This window comes from Ranitomeya variabilis, chromosome 4, assembly GCF_051348905.1.
Source record: "Ranitomeya variabilis isolate aRanVar5 chromosome 4, aRanVar5.hap1, whole genome shotgun sequence".
Lineage (NCBI taxonomy): Eukaryota > Metazoa > Chordata > Amphibia > Anura > Dendrobatidae > Ranitomeya > Ranitomeya variabilis.
Window position 1 is genome coordinate 698352025 of NC_135235.1, and position 14277 is coordinate 698366301.

General features: G+C 44.7%; 2 protein-coding genes across 3 annotated transcripts in view; both read left to right on the forward strand.

Annotated features, from left to right (window-relative positions):
* LOC143767738 (uncharacterized) overlaps positions 1-587 on the forward strand; it is a 70487-nt gene extending 69900 nt beyond the window's left edge. Inside the window, exon 9 of the transcript XR_013213766.1 lies at positions 257-587. The gene's annotated coding sequence lies outside the window, so the exon portion shown is untranslated. The remainder of the gene's footprint in view (positions 1-256) is intronic.
* The window catches only part of LOC143767747 (uncharacterized), a 336680-nt gene that overhangs the window by 37769 nt on the left and 284634 nt on the right, over positions 1-14277 (forward strand). The window lies entirely within an intron of this gene.

Sequence of the window (14277 nt, forward strand, 5' to 3'; positions counted from 1 at the left end):
CCAAATGGATTTTTAGATTAAATACAATCTCTCCTTATGGGCTGAATGACCACAACAGTTTTCAACCATTTTTGTAATTGATACTGTTTACAGCCTAATAATAATATGTTTTCTTATTAATCCCCCTTTTCCACATTACTTCCTCATTAAATGTTTTTTATTCTACTTACCATATCTTCGTTTTTTAACCTTGTTTTCTGAGCTGTTTTTGTTAGTTGTTGGTTTGTGTTTTAATTCTCTTTTCTTATTTATTTAGGTATTTACCGGTTTGGCGTGTGCATGATGGCATCCATGCTATCATTCATCCAGAATGACGTCTCTTGAAGCACCTGGCACTTTCTGTGTCTTTATTTATTTCCATATATGGTCACTGTTATTTGAGCCTAATAAATTTTATTAGTCACTTTTTTCGCGTTTTTACACTTATGTATTTAACATTGCCCTATATTAATGGAGTTATTTATGTATATTTACCCCTTCATGACCCAGCCTATTTTAACCTTAATGACCTGGCCATTTTTTGCAATTCTGACCAGTGTCCCTTTATGAGGTAATAACTCAGCAACGCTTCAATGGATCCTAGCGATTCTGAGATTGTTTTTTCGTGACATATTGCGCTTCATGTTAGTGGTAAATTTAGGTCGATAATTTCTGCGTTTATTTGTGAAAAAAACGGAAATTTGACGAAAATTCACAAAATTTCGCAATTTTCACATTTTGAATTTTTATTCTGTTAAACCAGAGAGTTATGTGACACAAAATAGTTAATAAATAACATTTCCCACATGTCTACTTTACATCAGCACAATTTTGGAAACAAAATTTTTTTTTTGCTAGGATGTTATAAGGGTTAAAATTTGACCAGTGATTTCTCATTATTACAACAAAATTTACAAAACCATTTTTTTTAGGGACCACCTCACATTTGAAGTCAGTTTCAGGGTTCTATATGTCTGAAAATACCCAAAAGTGACATCATTCTAAAAACTGCACCCCTCAAGGTGCTCAACACCACTTTCAAGAAGTTTATTAACCCTTCAGGTGTTTCACAGCAGCAGAAGCAACACGGAAGGAAAAAATGAACATTTATCTTTTTACTCACAAAAATGATCTTTTAGCAACAATTTTGTTATTTTCCCAAGAGTAAAAGGAGAAACTGGACCATAAAAGTTGTTGTCCAATTTGTCCTGAGTACGCTGATACCTCATATGTGGGGGTAAACCACTGATTGGGCGCACGTCAGGGCTCGGAAGGGAAGGAGCGCCATTTGACTTTTTGAATTAAAAATTGGCTCCAATCTTTAGCGGACACCATGTCGCGTCTGGAGAGCCCCTGTGTGCATAAACATTGGAGCTCCCCCACAAGTGACCCCATTTTGGAAACTAGACGCCCCAAGGAACTTATCTAGATTCATGGTGAGCACTTTAAACCCTCAAGTGCTTCACAAATTGATCCGTAAAAATGAAAAAGTACTTTTTTTCACAAAAAAAATCTTTTAGCCTCAATTTTTTGATTTTCACATGGGCAACAGGATAAAATGGATCCTAAAATTTGTTGGGCAATTTCTCCTGAGTACACCGATACCTCACATGTGGGGGTAAACCACTGATTGGGCGAACGGCAGGGCTCGGAAGGGAAGGAGCGGCATTTGACTTTTTGAAGGAAAAATTATCTCCATCGTTAGCGGACACCATGTCGCGTTTGGAGAGCCCCTGTGTGCCTAAACATTGGAGCTCCCCCACAAGTGACTCCATTTTGGAAACTAGACGCCCCAAGGAACTTATCTAGATGCATAATGAGCACTTTAAACCCTCAGGTGCTTCACAGAAGTTTATAACGCAGAGCCGTGAAAATAAAAAATAATTCTTCTTTCCTCAAAAATGATTTTTTAGCCCAGAATTTTTTATTTTCCCAAGGGTAACAGGAGAAATTGGACCCCAAATCTTGGTGTCCAGTTTGTCCTGAGTACGCTGATACCCCATATGTGGGGGTAAACCACTGTTTGGGTGCACGGCAGGGCTAGGAAGGGAAGGCACGCCATTTGGCTTTTTGAATGGAAAATTAGCTCCAATCATTAGCGGACACCATGTCGCGTTTGGAGAGCCCCTGTGTGCCTAAACATTGGAGCTCCCCCACAAGTGACCCCATTTTGGAAACTAGACCTCCCAAGGAACTAATTTAGATGTGTGGTGAGCACTTTGAACCCCCAAGTGCTTCACAGAAGTTTATAACGCAGAGCCATGAAAATAAAAAATAAGTTTTCTTTCCTCAAAAATAATTTTTTAGCCCAGAATTTTTTATTTTCCCAAGGGTAACAGGAGACATTTGACCCCAAAAGTTGTTGTCCAGTTTCTCCTGAGTACGCTGATACCCCATATGTGGGGGTAAACCACTGTTTGGGCACACGTCGGGGTTCGGAAGGGAAGTAGTGACGTTTTGAAATGCAGACTTTGATGGAATGCTCTGTGGGCGTCACGTTGCGTTTGCAGAGCCCCTGATGTGCCTAAACAGTAAAAACTCCCCACAAGTGACCCCATTTTGGAAACTAGACCCCCAAAGGAACTTATCTAGATGTGTGGTGAGCACTTTGAACCCCCAAGTGCTTCACAGAAGTTTATAACGCAGAGCCGTGAAAATAATAAATACGTTTTCTTTCCTCAAAAATAATTTTTTAGCCCAGAATTTTTTAATTTTCTGAAGGGTAACAGGAGAAATTTGACCCCTAGAGTTGTTGTCCAGTTTCTCCTGAGTACGCTAGTACCCCATATGTGGGGGTAAACCACTGTTTGGGCACATTCCGGGGCTCGGAAGTGAAGTAGTGACGTTTTGAAATGCAGATGTTGATGGAATGCTCTGCAGGCATCACGTTGCATTTGCAGAGCCCCTGATGTGCCTAACCAGTAGAAACCCCCCACAAGTGACCCCATTTTGGAAACTAGACCCCCGAAGGAACTTATCTAGATGTGTGGTGAGCACTTTGAACCCCCAAGTGCTTCACAGAAATTTATAACGCAGAGCCGTGAAAATAAAAAATCATTTTTCTTTCCTCACAAATAATTTTTTAGCCTGCAATTTTTTATTTTCCCAAGAGTTACAGGAGAAATTGGACCCCAAAAGTTGTTGTCCAGTTTCTCCTGAGTACGCTGATAGCCCATATGTGGGGGTAAACCACAGTTTGGGCACAAGTCTGGGCTCGGAAGGGAGATAGCACCATTTGACTTTTTCAGTGTAAGATTGGCTGGAATCAATGGTGGCGCCTTGTCGCGTTTGGAGACCTCCTGATGTGCCTAAACAATGGAAACCCCTCAATTCTAACTCAAGCTCTAACCCCAACACACCCCTAACCCTAATCCCAACCCTAACCGCAACACACCCCTAACCCTAGTCTTAACCCTAATTCCAACCCTAACTCTAATTCCAACCCTAAGGCTATGTGCCCACGTTGCGGATTTGTGTGCGGATTTTTCGGCACCGTTTTTGAAAAATCTGCAGGTAAAACGCACTGTGCTTTACCTATGGATTTACCGCGGATTTCCAGTGTTTTTTGTGTGGATTTCACCTGCAACCCTATCCCTAAGTGCAACCCTATCCCTAAGTGCAACCCTAGCCCTAAGTGAAACCCAAGCCCTAAGTGCAACCCTATCCCTAAGTGCAACCCTATCCCTAAGTGCAACCCTATCCCTAAGTGCAACCCTACCCCTAACCCTAATGGAAAAACTAAAATAAATATATTTTCTGTATTTTATTATTGGCCCTACCTATGGGGGTGATAAAGGGGGGGGGTTATTTACTATTTTTTTTATTTTGATCGCTGTGATAGAACTTATCACAGCGATCAAAATGTACAGGGAACGAATCGGCCGGCCGGCAGATTCGGCGGGCGCACTGCGCATGCACCCGCCATTTTGGAAGATGGCGGCGCCCAGGGAGAAGACGGACGGACTCCGGGAGGATCGGTAAGTATGAGGGGGTGGTGGGGGGGTGGATCGGAGCACAGGGGGAGAGGACGGGGGAGCGGACAGGCGGACGGAGGGGAGTACGTGACAGAACGGAGTACTGGGGAGGAGATCGGTGGCAGTGTGGGGGGGCAGATCAGGATTTCCAGCCATGGCCGATGATATTGCAGCATCGGCCTTGGCTGGATTGCAATATTTCACCATTTTCATAGGTGAAATATTGCAAATTGCAATGATTGGCTGTTGCACTTTCAACAGCCAATCAGAGCGATCGTAGCAACGTGGGGGCAAAGCCACCCCCCTTGGGCTAAAGTACCACTCCCCCGTCCCTGCAGATCGGGTGAAATTGGAGTTAACCCTTTCACCCGATCTGCAGGGACGCGATCATTCCATGACGCCACATAGGCGTCACAGGTCGGATTGGCACCGACTTTCATGATGCCTACGTGGCGTCATGGATCGGGAAGGGGTTTATTTAGACACTTCACTCACCAGACTACTTGTCTCTTTTACCTGTCTAACTTTTATAGTTAGGATTTTTACTTCCTGTCTGTCACTTTTATATTTAACTTTCACTAATTTGGGCTGCAGTGTCTAATTTTCTCTCCCTTCTGGTGACCGATCATGATTTATGTCAATTATATTTGATGGGTTGGGGTATTTAATGTATTATTCTTATTACCCTCTTTTTTGCGTGTACCGTTTTTTTTACTCCGGCGCCATTTTCCGGGATAGCGTGCTTGTTGCCATGACAATTTTTTTGACATTTACTTTACGATTGCGTGACTTTGCGGCAACACTTTGTATCTTTGGCTGTGTTTCTGGAAGTTCTTTGTGCGGCGTCACCATGACTACTTGGTATAACAGAGATATGGTATCCCCTCTGTTATTCCCCTGCCGCGATAACACCATGTGACTATCCTTATTTGCGGCCGCGTTCCCGGAAGTGGTTTCCTGTTGCGTCCCCATGACGACCAGATATAATAGAAATACGGCGTTGCATTTGGTACTCTGTTACCGCTTGTATAATCTTCCGTACCATCCGGAGGTTCCGCCTTCTCTTTCACATTGTTTTTTTCTTGTTCTATTAAATTATTCTTTTTATGCTAAACGGCATTACCATTACCCCTCTCATTTGCGTATGCGCCTTTTGTCTATGCCTGTTCTTCCATCTCATTGGCCATTTGTAACATAAAAAGGTACCGTACCAACGTCTATCCACCCTTGGATAAAGCATTTCATTGCGAAATGCGTGTCGGGTGTGGTGGACGCCTGGATCCCCTTCACTTGAACTGGTAATGACTTCTTAAAACTATTTGCAATTGTTTATCTCTCGCATGCACTTTTTAAGTTAATTTCTTGTTTCCAGGTGTATCCACTTTTTCTTTCCTGTTCATTTGGTCCTCACCTGTCTACTTTTATTGTTGTTTTACTACTAATTTCTTGGTGTTGTTTTTACTCTTTTGTCATAATAAAATAATGGTTTTATCATGGGTATTTTTGTCTGTAGCCTTTTTCTATAGGTGTTCATTTTTTAAGTTTAACAAAAAAAAAAAATCACAATAATAACATACAATGCAGCGAGGTGCCCTAATGTGAATACACTTAAAAACAGCTACAAAAATTATAAAAACTGGCACAAAAAAGGGGCATCAAAGTGGGCACCGAAGGGCGTTAATCAAACGGTTAAATGCCTTTGGGCAGACAGTCGAGTTTTGGCCATTTAAGTAACTGGCATTTTTAAGGGGTTAAATTACTTTGGGTCACTGATATCACAGTGCAGACATATAGAACAGGACTCCCCACATCAAAACCAGGTCTCTACAGCCTGGCCCAAATGCGTTCTGGGCATCAGAACTGGCATAAAAGTGGGCAGACAATCGATTTTTGGCCATTTAATTAAGTAACTGGCATTTTTAAGGGGGTTAAATGACTTTGGACCACTGATCTCACACTATGAATACGCAGATAGTGATGCCCTGCAAAAAAATCTAGGTCCCTCTAACCTGGCCTAAATAGGTTCTGGGCATCAGAACTGGCATCAAAGTGGGCAAACAGCCCATTTTCTCAGATTTCAATAACTGATGTTTTTAAGGGGTTAAATGACTTTTGGCCACTGATATTACACTTAGAATACACAGATAGTGATGCCCTGCATCAAACCCAGGTCCCTCCAGCCTGGCCCAAATGGGTTCTGGACATCAGAATTGGCATCAAGGTGGGCAAACAGCTGATTTTTACAGATTTGAATAAGCAACTGATGTTTTTAAGGGGTTAAATGACTTTGGACCACTGATACCACAATGCATACTGTTATGGACTGGTGGTTTAGGAGCGACATGGGACGTGCTCTGGAGAAGGTGGTATCTGTACTGACCGCAGTTCCTGAGCTTAACACAACACTAGAATTAGCCGTGGGATGTTCCTGTCACTCCCTAGACACCTCGTCACAGCCGGAGGACTAACTACCTCTAAAGATAGAAACAGGACAGCTGTCTTGCCTCAGAGAAAATCCCCAAAGGATATAACAGCCCCCCACAAATATTGACTGTGAGTGGAGAGGGAAATGACATACGCAGAATGAAACCAAGATGTAGCAAAGGAGGCCAGTCTAGCTAGATAGATAGAACAGAATACTGTGCGGTCAGTTTTAAAAACTAGAAAAATCCACCACAGAGTTTACAAAAATCTCCACACCTGACTAAAGGTGTGGAGGGTAAATCTGCTTCCAAGAGCTTCCAGCTTAACTGAATAAATCCATACTGACAAGCTGGACTAGAAAAAACATAGAAAGTGCAGAACGATTAAGTCCACAACAAGTGGACTGCAAAAGAACAAAGCAAGGACTTATCTTTGCTGAACGGGTCAGAATATCAGGGAAATTCAAGCAGAGATGTGAATCCAAGCAAGAACCATTGACAACTGGCACTGGCTGAGGATAGAGCCAGTCTTAAATAGCCGAGCCAGAATAGACGATCAGTGGAAGCAGCTGCTGACTGCTAAATCAAAGGAGCAGCCATTCCACTTAAAACCACCGGAGGGAGCCCAAGAGCAGAACTCACAAAAGTGCCACTTACAACCACCGGAGGGAGCCCAAGAGCGGAATTCACAACAGTACCCCTCCTTGAGGAGGGGTCACCGAACCCTCACCAGAGCCCCCAGGCCGATCAGGACGAGCCAAGTGAAAAGCACGAACCAAATCGGCGGCATGAACATCGGAGGCAACAACCCGAGAATTATCCTCCTGGCCATAACCCTTCCACTTGACAAGATACTGAAGCCTCCGCCTTGAAAAACGAGAATCCAAATTTTTCTCAACCACATATTCCAACTCCCCCTCAACCAACACTGGGGCAGGAGGATCAACAGAGGGAACAACGGGCACCACATATCTCCGCAACAAAGATCTATGGAAAACATTATGGATGTCAAAAGAGGCCGGAAGGGCCAAACGAAAAGATACCGGATTGATAATCTCAGAAATCTTATAAGGACCAATAAACCGAGGCTTGAACTTAGGGGAAGAAACCTTCATAGGAACATGACGAGAAGATAACCAGACTAAATCCCCCACCCGAAGCCGGGGACCAACACACCGACGGCGGTTAGCAAAATGTTGAGCCTTTTCCTGAGACAACGTCAAATTGTCTACCACATGAGTCCAAATCTGCTGTAACCTGTCCATCACAGAATCCACACCAGGACAATTAGAAGGCTCAACCTGCCCCGAAGAAAAACGAGGATGAAAACCAAAATTACAAAAGAAAGGCGAAACCAAAGTAGCCGAACTAGCCCTATTATTAAGGGCAAACTCGGCCAACGGCAAGAAAGCCACCCAATCATCCTGGTCAGCAGACACAAAGCATCTCAAATAGGTTTCCAAGGTCTGATTAGTTCGCTCAGTTTGGTTTGTCTGAGGATGAAACGCCGAAGAAAAAGACAAATCAATGCCCATCCTAGCACAAAAGGCCCGCCAAAACCTGGAAACAAACTGGGAACCTCTGTCAGACACAATATTCTCCGGAATGCAATGCAAACGAACCACATGCTGAAAAAACAATGGAACCAAATCAGAGGAGGAAGGCAATTTAGGCAAAGGTACCAAATGGACCATTTCAGAAAACCGGTCACAAACCACCCAGATAAGGCTACGTTCACATTTGCGGTCGGCGCCGCAGCGGCGCCGCATGCGTCATGCGCCCCTATATTTAACATGGGAGCGCATGGACATGCGTTGTGCTGCGTTTTGCGCCGCATGGCCGCAAGCGTTGGACGCAAGAAACGCTTCAAGTTGCATTTTTTTTGCGTCCAACTTTCGGCCAAAAAGGACGCATGCGGCGCAAAACGCAGCGTTTTAGCGTGCGTTTTGCCGCGTTTTTGTTTGCGTTGTGCGCTGCGGCGCACAACGCAAATGTGAACGTAGCCTTACAGACATCTTCTGGGAAACAGGAAGATCTGAAATAAAATCCATGGAAATATGCGTCCAGGGCCTCTCAGGGACCGGCAAAGGCAAAAGCAACCCACTAGCACGGGAACAGCAAGGTTTGGACCGCGCACAAGTCCCACAGGACTGCACAAAAGAACGCACATCCCGCGACAAGGAAGGCCACCAAAAGGACCTAGCAACCAAATCTCTGGTACCAAAAATCCCAGGATTACCAGCCAACACCGAACAATGAACCTCAGAAATTACCTTACTTGTCCATCTATCAGGAACAAACAGCTTCCCCACTGGACAGCGGTCAGGTTTATCAGCCTGAAATTCCTGAAGCACCCGCCGTAAATCAGGGGAGATGGCAGAAAGAATCACCCCTTCCTTAAGAATGCCAACCGGCTCAAGGACTCCAGGAGAATCAGGCAAAAAACTCCTAGAGAGGGCATCAGCCTTAACATTCTTAGATCCCGGAAGATACGAGACCACAAAATCAAAACGGGAGAAAAACAGGGACCATCGAGCCTGTCTAGGGCTCAGCCGCTTGGCCGACTCGAGGTAAATCAGATTCTTATGATCGGTCAAGACCACAACGCGGTGCTTGGCTCCCTCAAGCCAATGTCGCCACTCCTCAAATGCCCACTTCATAGCCAACAACTCCCGATTGCCGACATCATAATTACGCTCCGCAGGCGAAAACTTTCTGGAAAAAACAGCACACAGTTTCATCAAAGAATCATCATAACTCCTCTGAGACAAAACGGCCCCTGCCCCAATCTCAGAAACGTCAACCTCAACCTATAAAGGAAGAGAAACATCCGGCTGACGCAACACAGGGGCAGAAGTAAATCGGCGTTTAAGCTCCTGAAAGGCCTCAACAGCCGCAGAGGACCAATTCGCCACATCAGCGCCTTTCTTCTTCAAATCGGTCAGGGGCTTAACCACACTGGAAAAGTTGGCAATGAAACGGCGATAAAAATTAGCAAAGCCCAAAAATTTCTGTAGGCTCTTCACAGATGTGGGTTGAATCCAGTCATGAATGGCTTGGACCTTAACAGGGTCCATTTCTATAGACGAGGGAGAAAAAATAAAACATAAAAAAAGAGACCTTCTGAACTCCAAATAGGCACTTAGACCCCTTCACAAATAAAGCATTATCACGAAGGATCTGGAATACCATCCTGACCTGCTTCACATGAGACTCCCAATCATCGGAAAAAATCAAAATATCATCCAAATACACAATCATAAATTTATCAAGATAATTGCGGAAAATATCATGCATGAAGGACTGAAATACAGAAGGAGCATTAGAGAGCCCGAAAGGCATCATAAGGTATTCAAAATGGCCTTCGGGCGTATTAAATGCAGTTTTCCATTCGTCACCCTGTTTAATACGAACAAGATTATATGCCCCTCGAAGGTCAATCTTAGTAAACCAACTAGCCCCCTTAATCCGAGCAAACAAATCAGAAAGCAAAGGTAAAGGGTATTGGAATTTGACCGTGATCTTATTAAGAAGGCGATAATCAATACAGGGTCTCAAGGAGCCATCCTTCTTGGCAACAAAAAAGAATCCCGCTCCCAATGGTGATGAAGACTGTTATGATCCCAGTGGTAGAGGACCTCTGATATTCCGGCAAGATAGCAAAAACATAAATACTGCTCTAGGGAGGTGGAAACTGGGCTAACCGTATACCTGATCCTAACACACACAACTAGAAGCAGCCGGTGAACGTGCCTACGTTGGTTCTAGACGTCTCGAGCCAGCCAGAGAACTGACTACCCCTAGAGGGAAAATAAGACCTCACTTGCCTCCAGAGAAATTGAACCCCAAAGATATAGAAAGCCCCCAACAAATAATAACGGTGAGGCAAGAGGAAAACACAAACGTAGAGATGAACTAGATTCAGCAAAGTGAGGCCCACTAGTCTAGATAGACAGAAAATAGATAGTGGACTATGCGGTCAGCAGAAAACCCTACAAAAACATCCACGCTGAACATTCAAGAACCCCCACACCGACTGACGGTGCGGAGGGAGAATATCAGCCCCCTAGAGCTTCCAGCGAGCCAGAAAATCAAATATTAAGCAAGCTGGACAAAGACACTGAAAAATGCAAACGATCCAAATTATACAAAACGGACTTAGCTTTTCTTGCATGAGATAGACTGAAAGGAATCCGGAGGAGACCATATAGGTCTGGATACAACGATGCCAGGCAAGAGACTGAGTCCGGAGGAGACTTAAATAGGGAACACCCGCTGCTTAACGACACAGCTGGAGCTCAGGCCTGCAACAAGACATGCCTAACACAATACCGTTAGTGACCACCAGAGAGAGTCCAGAAACACAGTTCACAACAGAAGACGGCCGAATATGCCCCTTCTCCAAAGGCTCCTTAACATAACTCCGCATGGCGGTATGCTCTGGCACAGACAGATTGAAAAGTCGGCCCTTAGGGAACTTACAGCCAGAAATCAAGTTAATAGCACAATCACAGTCCCTATGTGGAGGAAGGGAACTGGACTTGGGCTCATCAAATACATCCTGGAAATCCGACAAAAACTCAGGAACTTCAGAAGAGGGGGAAGAGGAAATTGACATCAAAGGAACGTCACTATGTACCCCTTGACAACCCCAACTAGTCACAGACATAGATTTCCAATCCAGCACCGGATTATGTACCTGTAACCATGGAAAACCCAGTACAACAACATCATGCAAATTATGCAACACCAGAAAACGGCAATCTTCCTGCTGTGCTGGAGCCATGTACATGGTCAGCTGAGTCCAATACTGAGGTTTATCCTTGGCCAACGGCGTAGCATCAATGCCCCTCAAAGGAATAGGGCTCTGCAAAGGCTGCAAGGAAAAACCACAGCGCCTTGCGAATTCCAAGTCCATTAAGTTCAGGGCCGCGCCTGAATCCACAAATGCCATGACAGAAAAGGACGATAATGAGCAAATCAAGGTCACAGATAAGAGAAATTTAGGCTGTACAGTACTGATGGTAACAGACCTAGCGACCCTCTTAGTACGCTTAGGGCAATCAGAAATAACATGAGCAGAATCACCACAGTAAAAACACAGCCTATTCTGGCGTCTGAATCCCTGCCGTTCTGATCTAGTCAAAATCCTATCACATTGCATAGGCTCAGGACTCTGCTCAGAGGATACTGCCATATGGTGCACAACTTTGCGCTCGCGCAGGTGCCGATCAATCTGAATGGCTAGAGACATAGATTCGCTCAAACCAGCAGGCGTGGGGAACCCCACCATAACATCTTTAAGGGCTTCGGAAAGACCCTTTCTGAAAATTGCTGCCAGAGCCTCCTCATTCCATTTAGTGAGCACAGACCATTTTCTAAATTTCTGGCAGTATAATTCTGCCGCTTCCTGACCCTGACACAGGGCCAACAAGGTCTTTTCTGCATGATCCACAGAATTAGGTTCGTCATACAATAATCCGAGCGCTTGAAAAAATGCGTCTACATTAAGCAAGGCCGGATCCCCTGATTCAAGGGAGAATGCCCAGTCCTGAGGGTCACCACGCAGCAGAGAGATGACAATTTTAACCTGCTGAATGGAATCACCAGAGGAACGGGGTTTCAAGGCAAAAAACAATTTGCAGTTATTTTTAAAGTTCAAAAACTTGGATCTGTCCCAAAAAAACAAATCAGGAGTTGGAATTCTAGGCTCTAAAGCCGGAGTCTGGACAACATAATCTTGAGTACTCTGTACTCTTGCAGCAAGTTGATCCACACGAGAAAACAAACCCTGAACATCCATGCCAGCGCCAAAATCCTGAACCACCCAGAGATTAAGAGGAAAAAAAAGACAAAACAGACTGCGGAAAAAAAAATGGCTCAGAACTTTTTTTTCCTTCTTTTGAGATGTATCTAATTCATTTTTGGCCAGTTGTACTGTTATGGACTGGTGGTTTAGAAGCGACATGGGACGTGCTCTGGCGAAGGTGGTATCTGTACTGACCGCAGTTCCTGAGCTTAACACAACACTAGAAGTAGCCGTGGGATGTTCCTGTCACTCCCTAGACACCTCGTCACAGCAGGAGGACTAACTACCCCTAAAGATAGAAACAGGAAAGCTATCTTGCCTCAGAGAAAATCCCCAAAGGATAGAACAGCCCCCCACAAATATTGACTGTGAGTGGAGAGGGAAATTACATACGCAGAATGAAACCAAGATGTAGCAAAGGAGGCCAGTCTAGCTAGATAGAACAGAACAGAATACTGTGTGGTCAGTATTAAAAACTAGAAAAATCCACCACAGAGTTTACAAAAATCTCCACACCTGACTAAAGGTGTGGAGGGTAAATCTGCTTCCCAGAGCTTCCAGCTTAACTGAATAAATCCATACTGACAAGCTGGACTACAAAAAACAGAAAGTGCAGAACGATTAAGTCCACAACAAGTGGACTGCAAAAGAACAAAGCAAGGACTTATCTTTGCTGAACGGGTCAGAATATCAGGGAAATCCAAGCAGAGATGTGAATCCAAGCAAGAACCATTGACAACTGGCACTGGCTGAGGATAGAGCCAGGCTTAAATAGCCGAGCCAGAATAGACGATCAGTGGAAGCAGCTGCTGACTGCTAAATCCAAGGAGCAGCCGTTCCACTTAAAACCACCGGAGGGAGACTGTTGTGAATTCCGTTTTCGGGCTCCCTCCTGTGGTCATGAATGGTACTCTGGTGAGTTCTGTCCTTGGACACCCTCTGGTGGCTTTGAGTGGAACTGCTGGTCCTTGAGGTTGGCTTTCTCAGCTGCCCTTGTTTACTGCTTGCTGGCTTCCCTATTTAACTCCACTCAGATCGTTACTTCATGACAGCTGTCAATGTCTCAGTACTGGTTCTGATCTCTCTTGGATTTCTCTGATGACCTGTCTACTCCAGCAGAAGCTAAGTCCCTGCTAGTTCATTTATTGTTCATTGCTTTCTGAATATACTTTTCAGTACATGCTAAGTTTTAGTCCAGCTTGCTATCATGATATTCCCTTGCTAGCCGGAAGCTCTGGGGGTGCAGAGTTGCACCTCCACACCGTGAGTCGGTGTGGAGGTCTTTTTGCATACTCTGCGTGTTTTTTGTAGATTTTTGTACTGACCGCATAGTTCCCTTTCCTATCCTCTGACTATTTAGTAAGATTGGGCCTCCTTTGCTAAAACCTGTTTCATTCCTGTGTTTGTAACTTTCCTCTTAACTCACCGTCAATATATGTGGGGGGCTGCCTTTTCCTTTGGGGAATTTCTCTGAGGCAAGGTGAGGCTATTATTTCTATCTTTAGGGGTAGTTAGCTCTTAGGCTGTGAAGAGGCGTCTGGGGAGAGTTAGGAACGCTCCACGGCTATTTCTAGTGTGTGTGATGGGATTAGGGTTTGCGGTCAGTAGAGCTCCCACCTCCCCAGAGCTTGTCCCAGATTTCTAGTTTAACCATCAGGTCTTTCCGGGTGCTCCTAACCACCAGGTCCATAACAGGAGCCCAAGAGCAGAACTCACAAAAGTGCCACTTACAACCACCGGAGGGAGCCCAAGAGCGGAATTCACAACAGCATACATAAAGAACAGGGAGCCCCACATCAAAAGCAGGTCTCTCCAGCCTGGCCCAAATGCGTTCTGGGTATCAGAACTGGCATCAAAGTGGGCTGACAATCGATTTTGGTCATTTGAATAAGTAACTGATGTTTTTAAGGGGTTAAATGACTGTGGGCCAGGCTGGTGGGATCTGCTTTTCACGTGGGGCTCCCTGTTCTATATGTATGTACTGTGGTATCAGTGGCCCAAAGTCATTTAACCCCTTAAAAACTCCAGTTACTTATTCAATTGGCAAAAATTGACTGCCCGCTGTGATGCCAGTTCTGATGCCCAGAACCCA